The sequence below is a fragment of the Capsicum annuum genome, chromosome 1 (assembly GCF_002878395.1).
Source record: "Capsicum annuum cultivar UCD-10X-F1 chromosome 1, UCD10Xv1.1, whole genome shotgun sequence".
In the NCBI taxonomy this organism is placed as follows: domain Eukaryota; kingdom Viridiplantae; phylum Streptophyta; class Magnoliopsida; order Solanales; family Solanaceae; genus Capsicum; species Capsicum annuum.
In genome coordinates this window covers 175,091,863-175,105,600 of record NC_061111.1, presented here as the reverse complement: position 1 = coordinate 175,105,600, position 13,738 = coordinate 175,091,863, and the positions used below count along the sequence as shown (strand labels likewise).

The following is a 13,738-nucleotide window of genomic DNA, read 5'->3' as shown; positions in this document are numbered from 1 at the left end:
GCAACAAGTGAAAATATGGGAATGAGCTCTAATTGGTTGTCATAGGAGAATGTCCCCATTAGTAGCAAATGGAAAACTATGTGACTAGGGTTGGGGACTTTGTCACTAAACCAAAGGTGTTATTGCATGATGATATCTATTTCATAATCAAATTCAATACAATGGATGAGAAGGAACTCGTAAGTCACTCAGGTCCCTACTATTACAATAATAAACCAATCATTCATCGACCATGGGAATTGGATTTTGAATTGAAACATGATCTATTGAGCGTCCTTACTATTTGGGTGAAGCTGCCTGGGCTACTGTAGGCTACTGGTTGATTAAAACTCGCAGTCTTGTGCAATAGGAAAATCCATACGAACTAACAATGCTATATCTAATATGGATTAAATCTCTTATGCTGGAGTATTGATTAAGGTCGATGTCTCTCAACTACTACCAAATTATATTCACATTGAGACTGCAATAGGACTTTGGAAAAAAACAGTTAACTATATTTGGAGAGACCCAACTACTGTAATAATTATCTTATTTTTGGTTATGAGGTTAAAAAATATTGGCACCAGGAGGAAGGTGATGATGTAAAGGAGAAGGTACCACCTCCTAAATGACTAAATCGTAGGAATAGAAAAAACAAAGCTCCTAGAATGGAATGGAAAGTAAAAAAAATAGTGGTGACAAAAATTATGACAGAAAATGCAGGTGCACGGGAGGGCTCAAATTCCTGTGGAGGAGTCTAAGCTAAATACAGATAATAGTGTTACATTGGAGAATAGGGATGTAAATAAAACAACAACCGAATATCTTAGCATTAACTATGATCCTGTAACGCCCCAAGACTACCCCCTGGACGTCACACGGTGCTTAGAACCACAAGTGATCCCAAGCTAACCCTTGTACTGGCATAACTCGTGAGCAACTGAATTAAATACATAAATCTGAAAAAAATAAGTGAAAGATAAATCATTTTTGAAAATGATCAATACAAAATTATATTTAAATGGTTACAACCCTGATTATACGAAACAAAACTGGAATCAAAAACATTAACTCAACTAACTGTCTATGACGTCTCTATTAGTATTGACTATAGCTAGCTGGGATATGAACCCCAGCTATCTCGAATCAATGCGAATAAATGGAGAAAAAATAAAATACTACTCAAACTATGACTGACTCGATCCCTTGAATCAAAAGGACTCATTACCTGCTGACCAGAAGCTACAAACTATCTGAATATGATGTTCGCGCTATAACTTGTACCTACATTGAGACAATGTAGCACATAGACATATATATGGATCAGTACTTTTGGAATGTAATAAGCATGTGGGGCTGAATGCATAAGTAAAAACAATAATGCAATAATTCAAATAAACTTTCAACACTGCATGCTAAATGTGAGTGACTCACCTTGGCTTGAATGATCAAAACTTACAAATCATAGATCATGAGAAAGCATAAAAGAAATTCTTGTGAGCCATCACACTTAGTCCTAGTAAAATTGTACTCTAATTCTTTTCTTTAAATCATGTAAGCTAAGTGAAAAGGGCTCACCTTGATCAATCTTAAAACTTAAAACTGAAATCTAATAACTGAAGTCTTAAGTAAGACAATAACTAAGTAAATTTGTGAGCCTTTACACTTAGTTTTCTCAAAATTGTTCTGATATTTTATTTTAGGATTTAGGAAATTTGGAAAGTTCTTCTAACCGACATAAACCATGTGAAATATCATGGAGTCCAACGTCTCTTACCCACGTTGGTAAAGTTGTTCTACCCTTGCCATCTTAATAGAACCTAGCTAGAGTGATCACTATACTGAACCCACTAGGAGTACTAAAACCTACGGTGGCGCGTAGTTCTGGAGCATGAGACCATGGAATCATACCCAACTAGTGCTAAATACTACTCCATTTAATCTGCATGCTCATTCTATAGAAAATTCACCTTAAAACTAGCATAAAGGTTTGTAATGAAAACCAGTTATGCGTCTGTCTATTTTAAACAATAATCAAAACTAGATGTGTGGATTCCATATCTTAGCTGAGGATCAAAACATCAAAATCTTGCTTAAATTCTGCATACGTGTTTTTCAAAGAATACTTAAACATTATCTTTCTTAAAATTTCAAGACTAAAACTTAGGCTTGAAAACCCCTTTCTTGTAACTCATGTCAAATCATCCCAATTCATGTTCAATAATGAAAGCCTTGAAATGCTTTAACAAATCTAGTCAAAATAACAAAATCCAATACTCAATATACAAAATCAAGTGACAAGCATAAGTATGTGAAAATAGTCATGCAATTCAACACTTAAATCACTTATAACTTTATAAGGATCAAACAATGATATTTGGGTATAAACCCTAAAATGTAAATCATGTAAATTCATGTAAACTCAACTTTAAAAACTAGTTTTGAGAACAAGGATAAAAGGAGTATCCTTGTTCATAACCCCACATACCTTATTTGATTAATTGGATGTAAAAGCTTGAACTTTGAATCTCTAATGGTGTTCTTGAAGCTTCTTATTGAAGTTCTTGAATTACGAAGATTGGGTTCTTGATTTTCTTAAAGAAAATTTGATGAAGCTCTTGGTGTTCTCGAGGGGGCTAGGGTTTTCTTGGAGAGAAGGGATGAATAATAATGTATCTAATTCTTTTTTTGGCTAAAATTATGTGTTATGGATGGTTTTGGGTGAGAGAAATTGACCAAAGTGACCCTAAACCCTTTAGGAACTGAAGCAGCCTGTGAAATATCTCTATATCGCATTGGTTAATGCGTTGGGGATAGTAATGTGTCACGTCGCTATCGCATCGGCTTACTGCCTCTCACAAAAAATGCCTTAACTTTTTACTCGGGTATCGGATTAAGGCGAAATTGGTATTGTTGGAAAGATAACTCAATTTTCTACAATTTGGTGGATCTTAAGCTTAAAATTTCTACGTACATAAAAAATTATGCACATTCAAATACGGCCCTAGAAGAATCTGATGTAAAGATTTAGCCGAATCAAAGGCTCTTAGCTCAACTTCACTCTAAGTGCTTCCTATGAACATTTTTCACCTCGAGATAACTTCACACACTAGTATAATGATCATAAAACTTATATCCACATGGAAATTATTTGGATTAGATCTTACACGTGTAGGAACGACGATAAGAATTCTAGCATGAAAATATTGGGTGTTACATTTCTCCCCCTTGGAAACATTCGTCCTCGAATAATGGATAACAACTTTTTGAAGTCTTAGAAGTATGAAATAATGTAGACATGATGTATCTGCTAAGAAAGGATATAACGGAGCTGAAACATTAAAATCCTTTATCAAGAAACTGATTTCTGAGCTGACTTGTCTTTAATTACTATAAGGAGCTGATTCATGTTGAGAGTTTAGAATTTGTTTGAAGTGTTCATGATACAATCACACATATAGAACTATAAAATGATAACTTATGCAAGCACGAATTATGATACAACGAGACTATGATCATACAATGGGTATTACACTGTCTTAGTTGGAATACTTGGAAAACTAAGATCATTCATTGAATACTTATGAAATGAATCAAGACTAAATATCTGAATTAAAGATATGATGCATGGACTGAACTGAATTACCTCATGGAATGGCCTTACTCATGAAACTTCGGATAGTAAGACTAGATGGAAAGTTGGAAATCTATAGGAGCTTATTCGATTGATTGCTAAACTGGGTAGCAAGCTATATGGACTGGATCATACTAACCGCTCATGCTCAAATAGAGTATTTCTTCAACACTCTTCTACAAAATTCTATCAATGTTAAGGAGCAAAGAATTTTGGGCATGATTTGAACAAGACATCTGACTAAGGAATCACAATATTAACACCACTCTATAGCATAGAATATAGACATATAGATTATAATCTAGGATAGAATTACTAGGCCTTAGGCAATGCAACTTCTTACTTTAAATCTTAGCAATACTTCTCGAATACTTCTTCAACTATACTATTCCCCTTGAATACCATACTCATTTGATTCAACTTATAATTATCACATGGGCATTGATAAATCAATCTACTAATGTTTAAACTAAACTAACTCCTCTCACCGTAATCAAGCCAAACTCAAAATCACAAGATATAACACGCAACACCATAATACTAGTCTAAACCAAATGATTCAATATTCTATGTCTCTTCCAGAGCTCACACCCTAAACATAACGCGTGTTACCACTTAAATGACTAACTCTAAACTCTTACTATGGATTCACTAGCACATATTGCATTTCTCCACTTACATCCTAACATAACATTCAAGCCTATCTTTATAACCACATATGAACTTCAAGAAAAACACCCATAAAGGTATACTTCACAAATTCTCTAAACCACTATAAACAAAAACTTTTTTGCACTATTCTTGTAACACCCCACATTTTGGGCTAGAATAAAAACCATGACTCTGATGCGTTGATAATCCCAGAGGCTTAAATCCTATGCCAATTTGGCATGTTTATGTAGTATGTGAATCCATTTGAGCATGAATTTAGACCATAGAGTTCCTTCAACTCTAGGATGAGTTGAAACTACTTTGATCGATTAAGTTTTAGTGGATGTAATTTGTGTCAGCTTCCATTGACTATAACTCTCTGTATATATTGAATAGAGAGCCTACTATGTGTCAAATAATAGGTCTTCGAGTTAACTTTCCAACGATACCAATTTTGCTAAAATCCGACACCCGAGCAAAAAGTTATGGCCTTTCAAAGTAGTATGCATCGCCTAACCAATCGTACATGGCCACTGAAAAGCATATGCGGCAGCGCTTATGTAAATAAAGGCGATATCATATGCGGCGCCTATGTAAATATAGGCTATATCATATGCGGCGCCTATGTAAATATATGCGATATCATATGTGGCGCATATCTTATGGTTTCAAGTGACTTAAACACTCCATTTTGGGGGCAAAATGGTCCTTTTCCCACCCTTATTCAGCCATAAAAACGAAATTCAGTCCCCAATTCTCCAAAATACATTCACATTCATCTAAATATTCTCAAGAACACTCCCAAGGGTTTCAAACTAAAAATCCAAATAAATCAAGATTTAACCGTGGGTTTTCAAAATTGATTAGAGATTCGGAATTCCCAATCCACAGGCTTCAAGAAGCACCTATTATTTTCTGAAATAGAGGCACGCGAGGTTTTCCTAAATTCTCATGGGCATATAAAAATCATGTTTTAGAATGGGGTTTTTGAATTTATGTATATATTCATGCATTAAATATTTCAACATCATTGTTTTGGTCTTTTGACCTTCTCCAAAGTCATTTGAGAATATGAATGTATAAAACCATGTATTTAAGAATGAATTCTTGTTGAGAGCATGATTTTTGGTGAATTTCCTCTTTAGTGAATTTTTCAGATTTCTCATAGCATATGAATTGTTTTGCAATGCATCCCTGAAAAGCACTATAAGAAATGATTGAACTCTTATTATGATTTAAAGGTGGTTTTAAATCACTAAAGAGGGAATCTAGCATGAATGGTTAATGTTCATAATGCATGTAATGAAAGAGTGCATGGATTTGCTAAAGGCACTAGACCACCATATGTTGATGAAGTTTTTGCATGATTTTGACTTGAGTTTTGAAACACGAAATCTTCTATATCAGTTGCATGTTTTGGTGGTCTAAACTATGCTTTAGATGAAAGATTTAGCTTAATGTATTATGGCTCAGAAATCATGACTTGCAAGTCTTGGTATGACGATACCAATTCAGACCAATGCCATATCAAACTCAGACTAATAGACATATTAGACTATCATGAATTTAGACATTCAGAATATTGCATGTACAGAAAAGCTTAAAAATAGGCATATAGAGATATTAGGTAGTTCCCTGAAGAGGGCTTGAGTTCAAGCAACCCATTACCTAAAATCGTCCTTTGCCGATCCAGGTATATTATTATACGCTGACTTAAGTATCGTGTGGCGTATCAAATTTAGGAACTCCAACCCTTGTGGCATACACGGGTTGGAGGCTTCCCCATCGAGTCAATGGTAGATTCCATATCGCCCGTGGAATATCAGACTTGTAGGGGATACCACCTAACTCAGAAGTAATATACAGATCAGATTTTGAGATTTACAGACAGGTTACATATTTTTAGAAGGTGCTCATGTGTTTTTCAGAAACTATTTTATACATAATGTTTGATAAGCATTTGCTCTCACGTATTATATATATATATATATATATATATATATATATATATATATTCAATTACCCTATTTTGGATTACTTTGTGTGCCAGTACAATTGTGCTGACCCCCCTTCCTCCCAGGTACTGAGGTGCAGTCTAGGGGTCCAGATCCTCAGTAGAGTCTACAGACAAGGTTGTCTCAAAGTTCAGTTAGTGAGCCTTCTTTGCTTTGGAAGGCCTATTCATTTAGGTATTTATTTCAGTATGGCTTTTGGTCTACTGGGGGCCTTGTCCCAGTTATTCAGACAATATGTCAGTAGAGATTTCGCATACTGTTGCAGATGTTTAGTAAATATTATTGGGCATATTTTCAGGCCTTTAACTATTTTAAATTGTTGACCATGTTTCTGTATTATTGTGTCTATTTTGTATTACTTTGATCATATGAATTATATGTATGATTACCAGATAGACAGAGGGTATTTTGGGCCTTCGGATTCGGGAATGCTCATTATGGCCAGGGCCCCGATTCGGGTCATGACAAACATGGTATCAAAGCGCGGTTCATGGTCCCAGGGTGTCTATGAAATTGCATCAGGTAGAGTCTTATTTATTGGTGTGTATCATGCCACACTTATAAGCAGGAGGCTACAAGGCATTTAGGAATGTCTCTCTTTTTTCATGTTCTAGTTCGTGCTATAAAGTCAGACTGTTCCTCCTTCATACTCTAATTCGTGCTATGGTGTCACTCATACAGAAATAAAAGTTATCCTAATTTCTTCCTCACTCTGGTGTTTCCAGGTATTCTCCAATTATCTAGAAAAAATTTCAGAAGTCCCACAAAGGACGGGAGAAGAGTTCTTGAGTGTTAAATTGTGTCCTCATTCTTATGAGGTGTTCAGTTAAGACAAGAGTAAGATGTGTATTCTTGAGTCATTTAATATTGTGTATCAAGCTTCTATCTCTTGTAATCTTGATATCATTGTGTTGTTGAAAATAAAAGACTAGTGAAGCCGTGTGAGGCCTATTTTGATTAACTAGCAACTTGGTGTTCATCTTATTGTTCTAGTATTTGTTGGAACTGTATTTCCACCTGAGTAGTAGTATAAGTAAGAGTGTCGGTGTCATAACCTATTGGTAGTGAAATTAGACCAAGAAGTTTTTGATATGAAGTCATAAGGTTAGAGGTCAGAGTGAGGGTGACTTTTGTGATTAAATATTTAAAGTTGAATAACCATTGATTGAGATTGATTTACCCTTTCGTGGTGGTAGACTAATGTGGTGGTACCATTTATGAATTGTATGGTAGTCCGTAGAGGAATTGTTGACTCAAAATGTTATTTGTTTTCTTCCTTTCAAAATAGAGAAAGAGCCCAGAGTAGATACTTAAGGTGGTTATAGAAACCCCTTATAGGCTATGAATGAAAATGGATAGATTAGCCAGTAGGTTGTAAGTATAGACTCATTGTCATATGGGGTATCTGAAGGTAGTCTAAATGCCCATTGGGGTAAGTAAGTGTGATGTGAGAAAGCCTTATAAGTAGATAAGATTGTATGGTTATAATATAAGCTTAACATTGATCATGTCTATTATGTGACCTTACCCCTTAACCTTCTCCTCATTGGTAGTTGTAAACTAATACTACTTGTGAGAAAGTATGTAGTATATTTTTGAAGTATTTGGGTAGAATATCCCAATTTTAAGGATTAGTACATTTATATTATGTTGCACTCTTCATTGGTTGTAAATGATTGATGCTACACTATAGGCTTGAATTTAAATGGTGTGGTGTGAATAGTGGCAAGAGATTGATGATACATGTTTCATGGGATTAGATTTGTAAGCTTGATGTGCTGAAATAGTACGTGCTAATGGATTATGACAAGGAAAACCGTAAGGTTATGATCGATTATTATGGTTATGAATTTCTAGTGTACTAGTGTTTCTTGATGTTTATTTCATAGTTTCTAAGTGAGGATTGTGTGTAAGGTTGGTTGTAAATCATGTTTAGCACTACACATTAAGTTTGAAACAATTGATGGCCATGGAGGTGGATGTGATAATTTCTTGGTTAATAATACTAGCTATATGGCAGTGATCTATAGGCTTAAACAGTATATGCAAGTGCCTAAGTTTATTTGATTCGTAATGAAGTATGGCGTTGTATATGTGATGTAGAAGTATGCCCAAGGTGGTATGAAGCTGTAGTATTTTTCTAAGGCTATTACATATAGGTGGAAAAAGACTAGCTAGATAGTATATGGTGTTCTAAATAGCCAAGTTAAGGACCTTTGATTGATAGCGTTGACCCTTTTGATATGAACTTGATTCTCATGGTAGAGGAAAATAAGTTTGAAGTTGCTATATTGGTAGACTACGATAGAAATAGAGTGGCTCATTAAAGACTTGGTGATACCCATATTAGGTGTTATGATCTAAGCTCGAGTCCTTGAAAGTCGTGCTAATAGAAATAAGAGTAGAGGTACTAGAGGTGTGCACTTTAACTTTGGGGATACTCATGAAGATTCGAAGTTAGTAAGTGTTTGAGTAATAGATGATGGTGTTTGAGTAATAGATGATGACTATTGGGTTACAGAATGATAGAGTGTGCCTCAGGAGGTAGTATTAGCAGTGGGTGTTCCACTCTCATGTGTGATCTTTTGAGTTAAGTTTTATTAATTTTGTGTATTGTCATATTTCAGAATCCAGAGTGCAGTGAGTGCAGTTAAGTTTAAAATCTAGTAAGGTATCTCCCAAAAACTTAAGATGATGGCTTGAAGCTAAGGGGGAGACGACTAAACGAATAACCAAGTAAGACTCTCAGATTCTTGTAGTGATGTCATGATGATATAGAACATCAAAAAGTAAGGATGAATCTCAACCCATTCCTATCTCAGTATTTCTCAGTGATCCTAATACCTACTCATGCTTTACAATTTAGTTCCATTATTAGTTCACGTACATACATATGATAGAGAGTCATGTACTCACGCTTTATAATGTGCGCTGTTTCCATAACTCATGTTTTACGCCAAACGATTGGCAAAATTCAGCTTATAGCCATGAATACCCTAAATTCAGAGCGCTTTGGTGAGTCCCTGTTGTTGTTCTACTATTTCTCAGGCCTCAGATGAGTGTCAAGCTTCATATAGTATCATTCCATGCCTCCGGATCTTATGTTCTAACCCTTTTGTGACTCCTCCTTATGCGATCATAGTGGTCGTGAGTAATTATTCCTTGTTGATGGAAGATCATAGTACGCTTGTTTAGATAAGGCCATAAGTATGAAGTAAGATTTGGGGACATGTTTTTATTTATGTGATGGTTAGTATAATTTGGTATGTGTATGTTCTTGGGACAGCTCGTGGGAGTGATATTGATAGTGGTTTAGAGAATATGTGAAGTATGCCTTTATGAGTGTTTGCTTTGAAGTTCATATGTGGTTATAAAGATAGGCTTGAATGACATTTTGAGATTGTTGTAAAGGAACACTATATGCACTAGTGACTTCATAGTAAGAGTTCAGAGTAGTCATTAATGTGGTAAGGCATGTGATACTTAGGATGTGATCTTTAAAGGAGATATAGAAGATTGCATCATATGGTGTGGTCTGGCATGTTGTATTTTTGTGACTTAGAGTTAGGCTTGATCACGGCGAAGGGATTAAGTTATTTTCGACATTAGTAGAAAGATTTGTCAATGCTCATATGAGAATTTTAAGCTGAGTTAAATGAATATGATATTTAAGGAGAATAGTATAGTTAAGTGATATTCGAGAAGTGTGCTAAGCTTAAAAGTAAGAAGTTGTTATACCAAAGGCCTGGTAATTCTATCCTAATTCAAAAGTTATATGCGTATGTTCCAGACTGCAGAGTAGTGTCAATGTGGTGATTCCTCAATTGGATGTCTTGTGTAATCCATACCCAAGATTCATGGCTCCCTATTACTGCTAGAATTTGTTTAGAGAATTGTCATGAAAAGATACTCCAGTTAAGTATGAGGGTGTAGTATAATTCAGTCTATATGGCCAATAAGTCAGTTTAGCAGTTAGATTCACATGACTTGTTTTCTCATTTTTGCACTTATTCATGCTACTCGAAATCTCAGACATGCTACTATTCCAAGATAGAGTATACCAGTAGTTACAAGTATAGCCCATTTCGTGCATCATCCATTAAATTCAGATTTCAGATGTTCAGTTATGATTTAATTCGTAGGTTCCCTGTGCATTGCCTCAGTTTTCCGAGTATCTTAGTGAATTGAGCATTCATAGAGGGACATAGGGTACCAAGGGGGAGATACCCCATTCAGTTGCATGCATAGATTCTTATTACAAGCTTCACATCAATTATTATTGCGTATTTAGCCATACGTTCATACGTTAGTTCAGTTAGATATGTATGCATTAGAAATGCATGTTCAATAGAAAAGTTCAGCTTATCAGTGTATTCAGTCCTGCATTAATGAGAACAACTCGGTCACAGATCCATGCATCAGATATGCATGATTCATAATGAGAATTCAGCCTATGAGTAGCTTCAGTTGTGTATTCCATGCCTCGGATGTGCATGTCCGGCATAAGCATTTAAAACATCAGTTGTTCAAATCTTATAGTCATGTTTCCAATCAGTGTATTCTTTCATAGGGAACATATCATGTCCGCGTTATCCCATACCCTTAAGACTTCGATATTCTATCCATCATTCGGGACGAATGATCCCAAGGGACAGATAATGTAACACCCCGCATTTCGTGCTAGAATAAAAACCATGACTGATGCGTTGATAATCCCAGAGTCTTAAATCCTATGCCAATTTGGCATGTTTATGTAGTATGTGAATCCATTTGAACATAAATTTAGACCATAGAGGTCCTTCAACTCAAGGACGAGTTGAAACTATTTCGATCAATTAAGTTTTAGTGGACATTGTAATTTGTGTCAGTTTACATCGACCATAACTCTCTGTATATGTCAAATTAGAGAGCCTACTATGTGTCAAATGATAGGTCTTCGAGTTTACTTTCCAACGATACCAATTTTGCTAAAATCCAACACCCGAGCAAGAAGTTATGGCCTTTCAAAGTAGTATGCGTTGCCTAACCAATCGCACATGGCCACTGGAAAGTATATGCAATAGCATATGCCGAGCCTATGTAAATATAGGCGATATCATATGCGACGCCTATGTAAATATAGGCTATATCATATGCGGTGCCTATGTAAATATATGCGATATCATATGCGGCGCATATCTTATAGTTTCAAGTGACTTAAACACTCCATTTTTAGGGCAAAATGGTCCTTTTCCCACCCTTATTCAATCATAAACACGAAATTCAGTCCCCAATTCTCCAAAATACATCCACATTTATCTAAAAATTCTCAAGAACACTCCCAAGGGTTTCAAACTAAAAATCCAAATAAATCAAGATTTAATCGTAGGTTTTCAAAATTGATTAGAGATTCGGAATTCCCAATCCATAGGCTTCAAGAAGCACCTATTATTTTCTGAAATAGAGGTATGCGGCGTTTTCCTAAATTCTCATAGGCATAGAAGAATCATGTTTTAGAATGAGGTTTTTGAATCTATGTATATATTCATGTATTAAATGTTTCAACATCATTGTTTTGGTCTTTTGACCTTCCCCAAAGTGATTTGAGAATATGAATGTATGAAACCATGTATTTAAGAATGAATTCTTGTTGAGACCATGATTTTTGGTGAATTCCCTCTTTAGTGAATTTTTCGGATTTCTCATAGCATATGAATTGTTTTGCAATGCATCCCTGAAAAGCACTATATGAAATGATTGAACTCTTGTTATGATTTAAAGATGGTTTTAAATCACTAAAGAGGGAATCTAGCATGAATGTTTAATGTTCATAATGCATGTAATGTAAGAGTGCATGGATTTGCTAAAGGCACTAAACCATCATATGTTGATGAATTTTCTGCATGATTTTGACTTGAGTTTCGAAACACGAAATCTTCTATATTAGTTGCATGTTTTGGTGGTCTAAATTATGCTTTAAATGAAAGATTTATCTTAATGTATTATAGCTCAGAAATTATGACTTACAAGTCTTGGTATGACGATACTAATTCAGACCAATGTCATATCAGAATCAGACTAATAGACATTTCAGACTATCATGATTTTAGACATTCAGAATGTTGCATGTACAGAAAAGGTTAAAAATGGGCATACAGAGATGTTAGGTGGTTCCCTGAAGAGGGCTTGAGTTCAAGCAACCCATTGCCTAAAATCGTGGTTTGCCGACCCAGGTATATTATTATACGCTGATTTAAGTGTCGTGTGGCATATCAGATTCAGGAACTCCAACCCTTGCGGTATACTCGGGTTGGAGGCTTCCCCGTCGAGTCAATGGCGGATTCCATATCGCCCATGGAATATCAGACTTGTAGGGGATACCACCTAACTAAGAAGTAATACACAGATCAGAGTTTGAGATTTACAGACAGGTTACATGTTTTCAGAAGGTGCCCATGTATTTTTCAAAAACTATTTTATGCATGATATTTGATGAAAATTTGCTCTCACGTATTATATATATATATATATGTTCAATTACTCTATTTTGGATTGCTTCGCGTGCCAGTATATTTGTGCTGACCTCCCCTTCCTCCCAGGTACTGAAGCGTAGTGTAAGGGTCCAGATCCTCAGTAGAGTCTACAAACAGGGTTGTCCCAGAGTTCAGTTCGTGAGCCTTCTTTGCTTCGAAAGGCCTAATGTAATACCCAGGGAAATTTTTTGTGAAAAATTTATGCGTAAACATATTGGGCTCTATCTTCTAGAATGAATTATAAATTTTTCATATGGAATGTCTTAGATTATGACCCACCATTGCGTAGAGTATCAAATAAGCTTTCCAACGATATGTGGATCATCCAAAATGGACACCCGAGCGATGAGTTATGAAAATTCCGATCGAACCATGAATAGTAGTGAACAGTAAAACGTGCAGGAAAAAGTACTGAGGCCTGGCGTATTCTTTCTCCAACTTTAAATGATCATAATTCCTTGTACATAATGATCTGGGTGATCTACTATATATCAACGGAAAGCTCTGTGATTCCTCTTTCCAATGAAATTGGTTCAATCCAATTTGTCTATCGAAGCAAAAAGTTATGGTCGATCTACTTCAACCTATCAAAAGTGAATTTTTGGGTCAACTTCAAACAATCATAACTCCTCGTACACAATGCTATGGGTGAGATACTATATATCAACGGAAATTTATGAGAGTCCTCTTTCTAATGAAATTGGTTACATCCAATTTGGATATCAGAGTAAAATGTTATGGTTGATCTACTTCAAACTATCAAAACAGTCCACCAAAGGACAGATTCGAGAATTATTTGATTTTTAGGGGCGTTTTGGTCATTCCTCCTCACCCAAAATCCATCCAAACCCTATATTAAAGCCTATTAGAAGCATTATATGTTATATTTCATCAAATTCCCTCAAAAAGAAATCCCTAAGCTCCTACATCCAACTTCAAGAACC

At 35.5% G+C, this 13,738-nt stretch overlaps 1 long non-coding RNA gene across 1 annotated transcript in view; it reads right to left on the bottom strand.

The window, feature by feature from the left end:
- Window positions 1-951: 951 nt before the first annotated feature.
- Window positions 952-13,738, bottom strand: part of LOC107857039 — a 24,359-nt gene continuing 11,572 nt past the window's right edge. Inside the window, exon 3 of the long non-coding RNA XR_001670772.2 lies at window positions 952-1,266. This is a non-coding gene — a long non-coding RNA (uncharacterized LOC107857039). The remainder of the gene's footprint in view (window positions 1,267-13,738) is intronic.